Below are 15,771 nucleotides of genomic sequence, written 5' to 3'. Positions count from 1 at the left end.
TAATTAAAGATATTTATTTAGTTCTGAGTTGTAACTGAAAATGAAGTTCTCCCTTTCATAGGAACAGCATGGTTCTGTCACTGGGGCGAGCTGCTTGAAGCCCCCGTGTTTGCGAACAGGGTTATTGTTGTGTAAATCAGCATGCGGCCACTTAATTAAATACAATTGAGGCTTTGTAGGTCTCTTTTTGAGTCTCTGGAGACAGCAGAGTTGAGCAGTGGCAGGGCAGAGGAGGCAGCAGGGCTGATGCTGATGCAGGGGGTGGAGATGGAGCCTTCTGCACAGCCCCTCTATCTATACGTGACCTGCCTTGTAGCTGATAGAGGTGAGCATGGTATGTATGGATGGAGAATATGGGAAGACCATAAGGAGCTTTAGACCATGCCCTTATCCCCATGTGGGTTTTGCGGGGTGCTGCATGGACGCATTGCATGCACCCCAAGCGTGAAGGATTTGGCTGTTGCTTTCCAAGCACCATGCAGCAGCTCTGGCTTTGCTGCCCCACTGTCTCCTTCCCGCACGGAAATGCCGGGTGAGGAGTTTCTTCCGAAACAAACCCAGTGTTGGCAAGGCGGCCCCGTCTCCGTTCCGTGCATCCTTGCTTTCAGTGTGGGGCCGCAGTTTGCATCCCAGGAAAATAATACGTGTTCAGCAGGCCAAGACAAACAGTGTCTGCCTGCTTTTTTTATGACCTCTTGTCGTTACTCCCAACCATCGACACTATTCCCTTAATAAAGGACGTTTTGATCTCTGCAGGGGACTTCCTTACTTCTCATGGTTAAAGCCAAGGCAGTTGGCAAAGGGAAAACATGGAGTGACCGGGGGCTTCTGCTCTCTGCAGCCCTTTTCATGGCAATGTTTTGATTTAGGTCCTCATTCCAGTTCAGAACTGGCAATTATGAGCAGCTTTTAAACTGAAGGAGGGTAGATTGAGATTATGTACTAGGCAGAAGCTCTTCCCTGTGAGGGTGCTGAGGCGCTGGCACAGACTTTTCCCAGAGAAGCTGTGGCTGCCCCATCCCTGGCAGTGTTCAAGGCCAGGTTGGACACAGGGGCTTGGAGCAACCTGCTCTAGTGGAAGGTGTCCCTGCCCGTGGCAGGGGCTTGGAGCTGGATGAGCTTTAAGGTCCCTTCCAATCCAAACCATTTGTTGATCCTATGGAAAGGACTGTTACAGTGGGATCTGTAGGCAGTGCATTTTGATGAAAGGTGGGATGCTCCAGTTGACAGACATCTCCTCCGGGACTAACCCAGCGGCTGGTCTCATCCTGGTGACTTCAAGCACAGACGGTTTCCCCACCGCCCCCAGGGCCTTGTGAAAATCCTAACAGGAATATTGGGTAGGTGCAAATAATTCAGCCCAACGCTTGGGACGACATCATCAGCGCTCCACTTGAAGCCCCATCTCCTGCACCAGATGCCGGTGTGGGTTGTCTGCTTTGGACAGTAGAACGAAGGGGAGAGCAGGACACACTTCTGGCTCTGTGATTTGGAGGAGAAGTTCGGAATCCTGTCTGCCATGCAGACTTAGAGGCAAAGGAGTGATTTGTTTAAGCCATGGGAATTTTTTTTGTTTTGAAACTGCCAGAGGGGTTTTGAACCTCCAGGGCTTGCAGTTCCAAGTGCAACAATTAAAAGTTTGGGGTATATAGTGAACTCTGCATAGCTGTTTTTCCTCTTTCATAGTTCCATCATACCTTCTAATTAATTCCCTTTAATTGCTTTTAATTGCCTTTCCTCCTTATTTCTCCCTCTGTCTAACTAGTGCTGTCATCCTTTTAGTTTGCCTTTCATGTTGGAGACTCACTATTTGATTTTGTTTCACCCACGTTGTGTCTTGCAGCTATTTCATTCCTGGAAAGCTCTGGCTGCAGAGATAAAATCTAAGTGGATTCAGAGAACCTAAAAGGATCGCATGCTTCATGGCTTTCTCCTTAGTAATATAGGAGATAAACAGAATGTAATAAAAGATCCATCCTCCTTGGAAAAGGGCCATTTTCCATCCCCTGTATTTTTGTGGTACCGTCATGCCATGGATGCTCTTAGTCACTGGTGACAATATAAAGAGCCTCCTGGTATCTAGCGCTGGCGGGTGTCTGAGGCTGAAACGGGCTCTGAGGATGACACACTGTCTTGCCATCCTGCCTGCCAGCACCCCCAAATTCCTGCTCCTGGGACAGCCGTCATGGGGCTGGCACCTTGCTGGCCACCATGATCCCTGCCTGGATGGAAGGCACACAGGGAGGGAGGCAGGGTGCTGGTTTTGACCAGAGGAGGATTAGCTCGTTATTGAAATTGTGACATTTGTCTCTGATAGCTCTTGGTTTTTATGTGCGCTAAATGGCACGGTGCATTTTGATTGAGGTACCATCCAGCCCAGCCAAAAATAAGAAATAAAAGCAAGCAAAACTGCTGATAAACACTCAGAAGAGTCCTAGAGATGTGGCTCATTCCAGATGGGTGCCTGGCAGCAGACTCCGTGTAGCTTGGCCGATACACACCATCTGAAGAGCCAGCTGAGGGATGGGAATCATACATTTAAGTTTTGTACGCCACCTCCTTCTTGAGTAAAAGCACAATTGCATTATCTGACGTAACCTCTTTTACTGCTGCTCCTCTGTTCATAATGGTGTTTAAACACTGCCTACCCCTATGTTTTCCATGGTCAAAAGCTACCAGGCCTTGAAAACTTCCCTGGCAGCTTTCCTCCCAGTTGCTGAAGGATTTATGTTCCCAGTGCAATTGTTTAATTGCCTCCAAAGCCTGTGAGAGCAAGCAGTGCTCTGAGTACAGAGCTACACTTGTACTCAGCTCTGTTGGTGCCCAGCATTGGGCTGCCTAGCAAAGGTGCTGGGAGGGCAACATCCACCCAACAGAGCTAAGTGGTCGGGGCTTCCTCTCTCATTTGGAGGAAGAAATGACCAGCAGTGTCTAATTCTATCTGGAATTGGCTGAACTGACTACTTCGTCTTGTAATGCTGGTAAAGCTCTGGAGCTGGGATCATGAGGAGTGTGGTTGACATTCAGCTGGGACTTTGGTGGAGAGGAAGGTCTTGGTGGGGAGCATAAGGTAGCATGGAGCAGCAAGGGCTCTCCTGGCTTCTGTGAGATGGGGACATGAGCCCATGGTAGGGTCAGATTGTGGGATGGTGTTTCAAAGGCTGGTTGAGAAACTTCTTTGGGCTCATTCAGATGCTGGAAGAAAAGAAACAGCCGAGTTTATGTGGAAACTGTGATAGCAGTAATGAGCAGTGGGAGGAACGTGGTCCTGGGGACTTCCAGGTGCCAAGAAAGCAGTGCTAGAGACAAACACATCTGCCACCAAAAAGACTGACTCATGCTACCTTGGAAGTTTAGTACGGATCATCATTATTATTCCACCAGCTGTTTGAATAGCAGTAGTAGTAGTAACTTCACATTGCAGGGTCCCCAGCCAGTCCTCCCCAAGTCAGTAGCCTGTTCTAGCGAGTGGCCGTCACGGTGAGATGGTGGAGCAGAGCAGGTAGATGATGGAAGAGGTGTTCAAGTCTGGTCTGTGAGCTGTAGGGTCTGGTATTGTAGATCCTAGCACCTTGAAGTCCCCTTTTATAGGGTGCTGTTAAGGAGGTCTCAGTGTCCCTCTTTGACAGAAGATTACAGCAAATGCTGCTCTGTGCCCAGGAGTTGTGGCAGCCAGGTTACCCCTGGGGCTGTCTCTGCTGTCTAGGAACCCCCTGGCTCTGGGCCAGGCAGTCACCAAGGTGCAGTATTTTGCAAGAAGCTGATCAGAGCTCTCTGTGTCTTTGCATTTGTGGGTGAATCATCTGGCGAGAGCCAAGAGCAAGTGAGCGCTCTCCGGAGGCACTGGGATGGCAGCGGTGCCGGCTGCTGGCAGCCCCAGGCTGGTGGCAGTCACCAGGGAGCCTCCTTGTCCCCGTCCTGTCTGGGCACGTCCTCATGGCCAAAGCTGGGGCTGGGATCAGAGGGGCTGAGGAAGAGCAGCAGGGATTTGGCCCCTGGCCCTGAGAGCAGCGTCTTCTTCTTGAGACTTTGGGGAGTTGTGGAATCATGGAATCAATCACGGAATGGTTTGAGTTGGAATGGACCACCTGCCACAGGCAGGGACACCTTTCGCTAGAGCAGGTTGCTCCAAGCCCCTGTGTCCAACCTGGCCTTGAACACTGCCAGGGATGGGGCCGCCACAGCTTCTCTGGGAAAAGTCTGTGCCAGCGCCTCAGCACCCCAGTGTAAAACATTTCTTCCTTATATCTGGCCTGAATCTCTCCTCCTTTAGGGTAAAACCTTCGTCCATTGTCCTATTGCTACTGGCCCAACTGAAAACTGTCCCCATCTTTCTGCTAAGCTTCCTTTAAGTACTTAAAGCCTTCAATAAGGTCTGCCCCAAGCCTTCTCTTCTCCAGGCTGAACCAGCCCAGCTCTCTCAGCCTGTCTCCAGAGCAGAGCTGCTCCAACTCTCTGATCATTTTTGGAGTCTCCTCTGCACCTGCTCCAACAGGTCCAAGCAGCAGGACTCGAAGGTCCTTCTCCGGGGTGTGGTAGGAAGATTCCAGTCTCATCTTTGCCATAATTCTCTCCCAAAAAAGGCACCGCAAGAAAGTTTCGGGGAGCCAGCCTTGGACTACCATCCATCCCAGAGCTTGGCAGACCCTCCATCACCCCTTGCGAGGCAGGGTGCTTTATTTCCTCGATAGGAACCAGGTCAGCTTCTCGTCCGAGCATCCCTCGGTGCCGTGCTCCCGACTCTTCCCGCTCTCGTCTTAATAACTGTAAAGATCGGGGTTGCCAAGGTCTTCCCGTTGCTATAGTGAGATTAGGTAGGGCAGAGCGCTGCATTCCCTCTGCCGAGGGGAGAAATCACTCCCATCCCTTCCCTGGGCTTCACCAGTGAGCTTTCTTTTTTCCTCCAACAGCAGCTACTAATTGCACCTGAAAGACACGCTACGTATCTCACTGAAATTAATATTTCATAGCCTTTAAAAAAAAAAAAAAAGAAATTAAAGAAATTTAATTATCAAGGCATTTTCTCCTGGAAATCAACTTAAGAGACTCTCCGTCTGGAACGAGTTTACGGCGCTAACTGTGAAGTTAACGTATTTATCTTCATAAACACGTCACCCGAGCCGTACTCTTCCTCGCAGGGTAATTAGCAAGAGGCACGTTAGCCCAATCAGGAGGTGCCTGGGAGACACAGATTTGCCTTTTGCTTCTGGGCGTGGTGAGGAGATGGTTTATTAAACGAATTTGAGAGCTGCGGGTCTGGCCAGAGCTCTGAGTCAAACCGCTGTAGGAAAAACACCCCACGTACCAGCCGGGGCGTTCGCAGGCGGAACATGGGGCACAGTCGTGCCGATACGGCCGACTGTGTGCTGGTGTGGAGCTGTGCTCCCCAAGACCTCCTGAGGACGTGCAGCAACTGACCCAGGCACTGCCGGATTGCAGGAGGTAGTTTGTGCTCTCATTTTAATAGCTTCTGTTTTCATTTTCTTTGGTTGTATTTTCATTTTCTTAGGTTTTATTTTCATTTTCTTAGAGTTTTATTTTCATTTTCTTAAGGTTTTATTTTAATTTTCTTAGGGTTTTATTTTCATTTTCTTAGGGTTTTATTTTCATTTTCTTAGGTTGTATTTTAATTTTCTCAGCGCGTCTGGGGACTTGGGTTGGTATATATAAGAATTCAGGTGAGATTTCCCCAAAGAGAGGAGAGCACTGCATGGGGGATGGCACATTGTCCCTCCCCTTCACCTTCTTTTTTTGGGGTTTAATTGTTATATTTGAGGCTATAAAGTTTAACTCTTTGTAGCCCGGTACTAAACACACCCAGGAGAGAGTCTCTAATCTGCTGTATGTGTGTATGTGATGGAGGATTTAGGTAATGGTATGGTTTTTGGACTCGAGGTTGTATTTTGTGCGTGTTGGGTGCTGGTGCTGCAGGATGTGGAGTGGGATGAAGGACACATTGCTGTGAGGTGCGCTTCCTCACATGTCTTTGCTGGGGAGCTGGAGATGTTTGTGTCTGTAAACCTCTCTGATCTTGAGACTGGTGATGAACATGCAAGAGAAGAACTAGTTGTGGCCCTGTAGCATAGGAGAAGGTCCTTGGCTGGTGGCGGTGGCAGCCTGGTGAAGATGTCTCAAGCTGAGGACCTGTTGCTGGGTTTTTCTCTCTACAAATTCCCTTCTTCTACGCCCTGGGAACCCATCAATCGTTTATACAAACCACACTAGCAATGACACACGATCTGACCAAGATCGTTCCAAGGTCTTGCACCCTAGTCAATGCATCGGGCTTGCCGTCTGCTGCAGCTTGGGTGAGCTGGAGTGGGATTTGGAGAAGAGGTGTCAGATGCCTGCCAAGTTTCACGGGTTCAGAGCAGAGAAACAGAAAATGCAAGTGGTGCTGGGTTGGTGGCCGGGGAAGGATCTGGTTTCCCATCCTCTGAGTAGATTGATTTATTCTTAGCAAGTGTTGAGATACATTAGTCTTCCTCTCTGACAGCAAGCCTCAATTTCTAGTGAGTTTTTTGAAAGCAGATCTCCTGAGCTGTGTTGAAAGCCCTCTGTGCAGAGAGGAGTGTTGTTAGGGATGCAGTTTTCTGTAGGAAACCAGTTCTTACAGAGATTTACTGACGGGACCCAATTTGTGCTGCTGTTGTTGCTTGCCTGCTCCCTGCCTTCGTCTCTTCAGCTCGCTGTCTCCTGACCTTCCCCAGGAGGCTTACAGCCAGAGGGGCTTGTCAAAAGAGCTTTCCCTTGCTTTATTTGTGGGATTTGCTGTATCAAACGCGGCTCAATGTTGACTGCCTTGTGTGTTCTGCTTAAGCAAACTCAAATCTTGATGCTCCCCTTGCTCATGTTTGGGCTGGGAGGCACCAGTTGGTGCTCCCAACATACTCTGTTCACATGTTTTTTGTTAGCTCTGTCATGACTTAATCTGATCATCGTTCAGCAGTGATGGCTAAATGGCATAGAGTGTGCTCGACGCTAATCACTTGGAGGAGGTATATTCAAAGGTTACATCCTGGAGGTAAATGTCATGCCCTCTGCAGCTCAATCAGGGCTGATATTTATGTGATTGTGCTCCAGCTTGCTGGGTGGAAAGCCTTCCTCCCAGGGAAACCCAGGTACTTTGGTTATAGCAAGATCTAACTCCCATTTCTGGGAAGTTTCCATAGAATCCCAGACTGGTTTGGGTTTAAGGGATGATAAAGCTCATACATTCTAAGCCCCTGCCACAGGCAGGGGCACCTTCCACTAGAGCAGGTTGCTCCGAGCCCCTGTGTCCAACCTGGCCTTGAACACTGCCAGGGATGGGGCAGCCACAGCTTCTCTGGGAAAAGTCTGTGCCAGCGCCTCAGCACCCTCACAGGGAAGAGCTTCTGCCTCAGAGCTCATCTCAGTCTCCCCTCTGGCAGGTTAAAGCCATTCCCCTTGTCCTGTCCCTACAGGCCCTTGTCCAAAGCCCCTCTCCAGGTTTCCTGCAGCCCCTTTAGGCCCTGGAGCTGCTCTAAGGTGTCCCCTTCAGGAGCCTTCTCTTCTCCAGGCTGCCCCAGCCCAGCTCTCTCAGCCTGGCTCCAGAGCAGAGCTGCTCCAGCCCTCGCAGCAGCTCCGGGGCCTCCTCTGGCCTCGCTCCAGCAGCTCCACGTCCCTCTTGTGTGGGAGTCCCCAGAGCTTTTATTGGCTTCTTCCCTGCCCTTTTCCAGCAGATGGTTCCCGTAGTTGGGTTGCAGCTACCACAATGAGCATCCTTAATTTACAGCAACAGGGACCTTTTGAAGGAGCAGCAGCTTCTGCTTCACCATGTTGTGGCCAAGAGAGCAAAATGGCATTGTTGTTGGTGCTGTGGGTAGGTGGGACAAGGCTGGACCTGGATGGTTTCCTGATCCCAGTCATTTATTAGATACAGAAACAGCGGGGGCACATGTGGGTATGTGCTCCCTGTCTGGCTCCTCTGCTGGTGGAGGTGTCCAGGGACAGAAATCTCTTTCCTGAAAGCCAAATGTACGAAAGGGCATGATTGTCCTCATGGGCATGACCCATGTGGAGTGGGTTTATTGATAACTTCAGGGAGAAGAGCATTTGGGGATTGTGTAAAACTGGGTATAAGATGCTCTCAGAGGTTTCCAGGGAACTGCAAAACTTACTGGGGTTTTTAGGGAAGGACCAAGGGTGCAGGAAGCGTGGGATCAGAGTGGGCTGGGGAAGAACACGCAAGGAAAATAAAGGGAACAGAGGATGAAAGCAGCTTTTCTGGATGTGGGGATAAGAAAGGAGCATCATAGCTGGCATGAGGACTAGATTTGATGTCTGGAGAGGGATGTACAGGGGGCTGGATAGCAGGAAACTAGCTGAGGTGAGGAGGAGGAGGAGGTTGATGGTGGACCGGCAGTGGGAATGAGGAGGAAAGTAGCAGCAACAGGCTGCAAGGGAGCAGTTGCATGGTGTGTTCCCTAACTACCACGGAGAATTTGAGTGTGGGGCATGTCACAGCTGCAGTACTTAATCGTGCTTACAGCTAATGAACTACTCAATGAGATTTTTCACACTGGGTGGCAGAGGGGGGATGTGTGTGAGCAAGGTGCTCAGCCCTCATCCGCGCTGAATAGCAGCATATATCCACCAGCCCATAATTACCAGCCACGATGAAACCATCCATGTGTCGCTACTGCATGGGGAATGTGGATAAAGAGCTAGGATATGGTGGGGGAACAGAGGGAGAGGGGAGAGATGCCAACTGCTTTTGTGATTGTAGGGGGCACTTGGAGCTATATCCCATTCTTTGGTGCTGTGGCCGGCCCTGCCGGCGGTGGTGCTCATGTCCCGCCTCCCCAGTGATGCCAGAAGACATGCATTATGTATGGCCACTAAAACTCTCACCCTGTTGCTTCTGATTATGGAGAAATTACAGGTTACAGGGCCAGACTGTGCAGCCGGTGACGTCTGTGCAGCTTTGATGCCCCCAAGGAGAACTTGGTCCATGATGCATTATGAAGTGCAGGTGTTCGGCAGCAGCCTGACCTCAGCCCCGGAGCTCCTGGTTATCCAAAGCCCGGATTTCACAGGGAATTTGCAAACCCTGAGACTTGCCTAAAATCATTTGCATGATGTATTTTTTTCTCAGTCCTCCAAAGCTTTGGGCAAGGCATGAGTTTCGGGTAGTGCTTCCTGTGACTCAGAGGGTAACTAGCAGTTGGTTCTGCTCACCTGGTTTGCTTGCTATAAATGAATGGAGAACAGTTCAGGGGTTTGTTTCCTGGGAAGATGACTTCTATTCCAGTCGAGTTCGTCTCTGATTATGGGCTGTCAAACCTCAGACATTCCTAGCTGCCTGTCCACACTCTAATTCTTTATTTTGTTTTATTTTTTAATGAAAGAGAAAAGGAACATCGCCCTCTTTTAGTGGAAAGCCAGAAATATTCTGAAGAGCAGGTGGATTTTGCAGGGCTCCTCATGGACAGCAGATGAGGATGTGTGCCTGGGTAGCGATGCAAGCTTGGTGAGCAGCCCAATTCTTTTGGCAGTGGGCAGTAAGCACTGAGAAGCCCCATCATGGGCACATTAAAACATTTATGTCCAGCTCTGCAGGTCAAGTTTGAGTTGTTTGTTGTGTTATGTCATATTGGGAATGTCATGAAGAGGAGGATTGTCTTTCTCTGCTGTATATAAGACCTACCAAACTGTAATTAGAGCCATTATTTCAAGGCTATTTCCCATTTTGTAGTGCCCAAGTGGAAGGGCAGAAAGACAGAATTGAGTGATGAAGACATTGGAGTTGGTTTGGATTTATACCTAGGCAGGGCTGTGCTTGCTGTTGGAGGAGATGGGATGATGCCGGTATGAACCTGGGAGGAGATGGTTGCACAACATGACAACAGGGAGTTTGGGTCTGCAGAGGCAGTGCTGCACTGTGGGGAGGAGATAATGTGATGTTGGTGTTAACCTGATGTGGTGACAAAGCAGTGTCACTGTGGCTTTTTGGCGGCAGGGTCGTGGGGTGATGTGTGATGCAGGACTGCTGGATGCACGCAGATGTGGGCAGTGAGGTGGCTGCCCTTCCAGCTCCCTGTGAGTGCACACACGAGCACACTTGCACACGTATTTCTGCTCCTGTGTTGGGCCATTACTTAAGAGCAAAGACCATTATGCGTCCCTCTGCCACGTGCTGGAGCTTGGCTTGTAGGGGACTAGACAAGACGTTGGTGTGTTCCATGTTCCTTCTGCTCAAGGATGAGTCTTCCCTGTCCAGAAGGACTCAAGTGGTGGGCTTGGGGCTGGCGCTGGGCTCCTCTTATATGTTCTGCTCTGTCCCCGGCACGGGAAGCCCAGCAGTACTTGGCAACAGGATCACTGTTGCTTCACATGCAGTAACTGCATTGATCTGTTTACCCAGGACTTCAGGCAGCTCAGTGCCTGTTTACATTGGTCTCAGCGGTGCTTGATGGTGATTAACCTTCATACAGGTTTTGTTCTGGCAGAGAAGCGGCCTTGAGGACGCAAGCTAAGGAGGGTTGAGGAAGGCAGGGGCACAAGGAAAGGTGCAGAAGGAAAGCCTGAACGTGAAGTCATCTTTAAAGAAATGGCTTGAGGACAGGCTTCCCTCTGGAGGTGATAGCAGGGTGGCCCTGGGGTTGGTGGATCACAGAATCCCAGACTGGTTTAGGTTGAAGGGAGCTTAAAGCTCATCCAGTTCCAACCCCCTGCCACGGGCAGGGACACCTTCCACTAGAGCAGGTTGCTCCAAGCCCCTGTGTCCAACCTGGCCTTGAACACTGCCAGGGATGGGGCAGCCACAGCTTCTCTGGGAAAAGTCTGTGCCAGCGCCTCAGCACCCTCACAGGGAAGAGCTTCTGCCTCAGAGCTCATCTCAATCTCCCCTCTGGCAGGTTAAAGCCATTCCACTTGTCCTGTCCCTACAGGCCCTTGTCCAAAGCCCCTCTCCAGCTTCTGTGTGAGGAATTTCAGTGGCAAAGAAAAGGGGGAGCCAGGAGGGAGAGGAAGTGGCAGGTGGTGAGCAAAGGGTGCAGGGAGGGGCAGGATGCTGGACATTCATAAGCAAGAGGATGCTGGGCTTTGGCCATTGCTACCACAGCAGCTCTGCAGGGTTTGGTCAAGCTTCATCATCAGGGAAGCTGCTGCTTTGGGGATACATCCCACTGCTTCTGCAGACTAGATATAAGGAAGAAATGTGTTATGATGAGGATGGGGATATTGAAACACTGGCATGGGTTGCCCAGAGGAGCTGTGGCTGCCCCATCCCTGGCAGTGTTCAAGGCCAGGTTGGACACAGGGGCTTGGAGCAACCTGCTCTAGTGGAAGGTGTCCCTGCCCGTGGCAGGGGGTTGGAACTGGATGAGCTTTAAAATCCCTTCAACCCAAACCTGTCTGGGATTCCTCCTGGATCATGGCATTGGTTGTCTCATTTTCTGCAGTGGAACCCTGCTGATCTCCATGCTTGCTGCAGAACAGGGATCTACAGGCAGGTTGACTTGTGGGAGGAAGTAAGGTGAGGACAAGGAGCAAAAAGCTGGACTGGAATTTGTCCCAGGATGTGGGATATCCTTGGGGGGTTACCTGGCTGTTTCCCTGGCTTGGCCATTACCTGTCTGGGTGACCACAGCAGGTCACTCCAGGTTTGTATTTATTTCCATTGCCTTGTCAGTGGAGCATCTCTTCACTTTTCCAGGGCAGGGATCTTCTCTGATGTTGCAAGTAAAACATTAGTGGCTTGCCTAGCATGATAATATTGCCTTCTTGGCTGGATCTGTGGCCCTCTCTGTAATATGGACAGTGAATTGTGATGATACAACATTCAGACAATGCTCAAAGCCAGTACTTGTGATTCTTAAGTTCTTCCACCTCCTTAAGGAGGGAGACATCAGAAGGTCTGCAGTGAAACAACCCTGATTTGCACTAACTAACCAGACTTTGAGATTGCTGCCTCATAAAACATGCACATAATAGTCACAAAGTTCAAAATAACAGATGGCTTGGATTTTCCTCTTTGTTCTTAAATCCGAGTTTGTTATTTTGACCTTTGCAAACTTTATAGAAGGCAGTGATGAATTTACATAGGTGGGATAATCGCCTGGAAGGAAAGAGGTCAAAGAAAGAACTTTTGTCAATGAAAAGGAGTCAAGGAGCCTTAGACTGCTCGTCACCCAGTTAACCCAAATGATAGCCAAGGAGCATCCATCCCACAAGGATATGGTAGCATAATTGTGGTAGATTGGAATGGCTCCAGAAAGAGTGGGGCATGGACTGGGCAGCACAAGGGAGGAGCACACAGATCAGTCCCATCTGCCAGGAGGCTTGAGCTGAAATTTTAGGTGGTGCCAATTTCTGGTAATGAGCAAAAGGCAAAGCTTGAGATCCAGCTGCTCGATGGGTGGGTCAATGTTTTAGAGCAGAACGGGCTTGGATTAACGCAAAATAGTTCAGATCTGAGAGGGAGGGAGTTTTTAGGCTTCCTTTTTAAAACCTCTGTTGGATCTTCACAGTTCATTTCTTGGTGACTTCCATGGCGTGAGATCTGCTCAGACTCGGTGTGTGGCCTTGGCCAAGTCGCTCTAGATCCAGGTGCATGAGCTTGGTTTTGATGGGTACCTAAATAAGGGCTGAAAGCTCCATGGATCTGACCCTCAGATATGAAGGCCATGAGTTAATCCCATTTGGGGCTGCCTGTGCATGTAGGCTTAAGTGTGTTTGTCTGCTAATTGAATTCATAGAATCCCAGACTGGTTTGGGTTGAAGGGACCTTAAAGCTCATCCAGTTCCAACCCCTGCCACGGGCAGGGACACCTTCCACTAGAGCAGGTTGCTCCAAGCCCCCGTGTCCAACCTGGCCTTGAACACTGCCAGGGATGGGGCAGCCACAGCTTCTCTGGGCACCCTGTGCCAGCGCCTCACCAATGCTGTAGCCCCATTGTAGAAGGCCATCAAATTAGTCAGGCACGATTTGCCCTTATTGAAGCCAAGCTAGCTGTCTTCATGCTCTTTTTCCCAGCTGGGGGATCAGAGGTGACACTTTTCTTCCAAGCTCTGGGAGGTTTATGGGGCACCTGGAAAGATGGGGCTGCAACAGTGTGGAACTTCCCAGAAGAGCATTGGGAATTTGCCATCTACCCCTTGTGATGGTGGTTTGTAAAGCTGGCTGATGACCACGTGCTAGTGATCACAGTCCACTGAGGGTGTATTTTCAAGTCCCACTGATGCTTTGGCTCTTTGTTCCTCTGCAGGTGGTGGTGACTGTTCCATAGCATGGGTGGCTGAGCAGGAGGCGAGCTTGTTCCTGCACTGCCATTGCACATGCCGTGAAATACATTTAAACTCTTATCAGGGCACATTTGCTGTGGCAGAGAGAAAACCCAATATGGCCAGTAAGCTCATGAAGCAGCCTCCTTTGAGCTCAGAGCTGTGCCTGGCACTTGCTGGAAGAAGCGTTGACTTCACCCTTGTCTTTTGAGGGCGACTTTCAAAGTTCTCGCCTGGGCTCTGACGCAGCAAAGTGTCTGCCAGCTTCGTGCTGGCATTTCAGGGCCCCGAATCCCCAGGGCAGCATCTGAGCAAGTTGTTTTTGCTGTAATCCTTGCCTTTAGTCAAAAGCCCTCCTCCCTTCCTCTTCAAACCCTTCCTCTGCTCTCCGTTTCCTCCACCGAAATCCTGTTTCCCTCTTCCCTCTGGGACTCCCTCCCTACCAAGGAAATCCAAGCTGCATATTTTAATGCTTGAGATATAGATGTAAAATACTATTAAAGGTCCGGGCACATCCATTTCAAAATGCCTGCAGTGCCTGTGCAGGTTTCTCCAAATAGCTGCTGCCTGCAGATTTCAGCCCAGAGGAGGCTGGCATCTGCACAGGAGGTGACCATGTATAAATGCTTCAAATGTGTATGAAAACAATGCTGGTTCTATTGAAGAAGCTAATAATAAGGGTGCATTACTGGCACTGAACACAACAAACTGGGTCAAAGATGTAAGTAATTTTTCATAATGCCAGTGTTTGCTTTGCGGTGCTTTAGGGACTTCAGACATAAAAGTGTAACAAAAAGAACTGAAATTTAGCTTAAATGTCAGCATTGACCTTCTCACTGCACATTTTGCTTTATCTATTTCCTGAATTATTCTGCCAGCCTAAAGGTGCAAATAAGATGCAACAGGTTCTTCTGTCCCTAAGTATAGATAGACATTAGGCAGAAGTTCTTCCCTGTGAGGGTGCTGAGGCGCTGGCACAGACTTTTCCCAGAGAAGCTGTGGCTGCCCCATCCCTGGCAGTGTTCAAGGCCAGGTTGGACACAGGGGCTTGGAGCAACCTGCTCTAGTGGAAGGTGTCCCTGCCCATGGCAGGGGGTTGGAACTGGATGAGCTTTAAGGTCCCTTCAACCCAAACCAGCCTGGGATTCTGTGATTCTGTGATACGCTGGGTTCAGAGCATCATTAAATGCAGGCTGGCCGGTTCTCCTTACATTGAAGGGTTTTCCAAGCCCTTATTTCTATCTCCACACACCCGGGGTTTATCCCAGATTAAGAGGGAACAGGCTGGAGGAGTCCCAGCTGTTGGTACTGCTGGTGCAGGTCATCCTCACCGGGCAGTGTCCCTAATTTTGCTGTCATTTCCAAGGGTGCAGCTGTGGTCGGCACTGCTGGGAACGTCACCAGTGCATGGTAATGGAGGAGTAGTCAGGGGTTTTAATCACTTATTCCAACCGTAATTCCCAATCTAGTCTGAGTCACGTCAAGAACTGCAAAACAAGGCGTGTGGCCTCTGTCCTCCTCACTGGCAGCCGATGTCATCGTCGCGACGAGCGGTGATGTAGAGCGCACCCAGCCCTGCGTGATGTGTCCTTGGCTTTGCACACACAGCCTGGGAAACCGAGGTGCACAGCACCCTGTCTGGTAGGGAAGTGAAATGCAAGGGGGAAAACGGGAGCCGAAGGGCAGTTTGCAGCAATGACAGTAAGTACAGCTCTTAAAAATTGTCTGGGAGTTGTGTCGCAGGTCTGTGGTGTAATATAAAACACACACACGAGCAAGAGAAGCCACCTGGATGTCAGAGATCATCATGGAATCCCAGATTGGTTTGGGCTGGGAGGTAGCTCAAAGTTCATCCAGTTCCAACCCCCTGCCATGGACAGGGACACCTTCCACTAGAGCAGGTTGCTCCAAGCCCCTGTGTCCAACCTGGCCTTGAACACTGCCAGGGATGGGGCAGCCACAGCTTCTGGGAAGGGAAACCAGCAGGCTGGGGAAGATTGGGTTAACATCTCATTATTGCTGGCCTGCTCAGGAGACATGGTTGGTTTACTTTATTTTATTTTATTTTGATATTAAAGACATCCCTTAAAGAAGTGTCAGCTCTTAGGTTGTCACTTTTATGATTAAAAAGACTGTAGCTGCTTGCCTGGGGTATATTCCAGAACAGCAAGGAAGAGACTGTTTTAGATTAATAAGTGAGAGCTTAATTAATTTTCATTATTTGCATAATAGTGTCCTCTAATTAATAGGAAATGGGCAGCCTCTGAATTAATGCAGGAGTGGGGTCTCCAGTGATGCCATCAGAGAAGGGTTTTATTGCTGGCAAGTGCAGCTTTGCTTAATCTTTCTTGTGAATTTAGTAACCAGGAGGGCCAAAGGGTGTCTGTGACAGGGTGTGCTGTGCCTGGGGTGGCAGGGTCTTTCAAGGGACAACATGCATCTTCCCTAAATGCATCAGACTCAAACACAACCAGGGTCTTGTTCAAGTCTGTTGCTGGTGTACTGCAGGCAGAGGCCAGCCAA

The sequence above is a fragment of the Strigops habroptila genome, chromosome Z, assembly GCF_004027225.2.
Source record: "Strigops habroptila isolate Jane chromosome Z, bStrHab1.2.pri, whole genome shotgun sequence".
NCBI lineage: Eukaryota > Metazoa > Chordata > Aves > Psittaciformes > Psittacidae > Strigops > Strigops habroptila.
Note: the sequence above shows the minus strand (reverse complement) of the source record.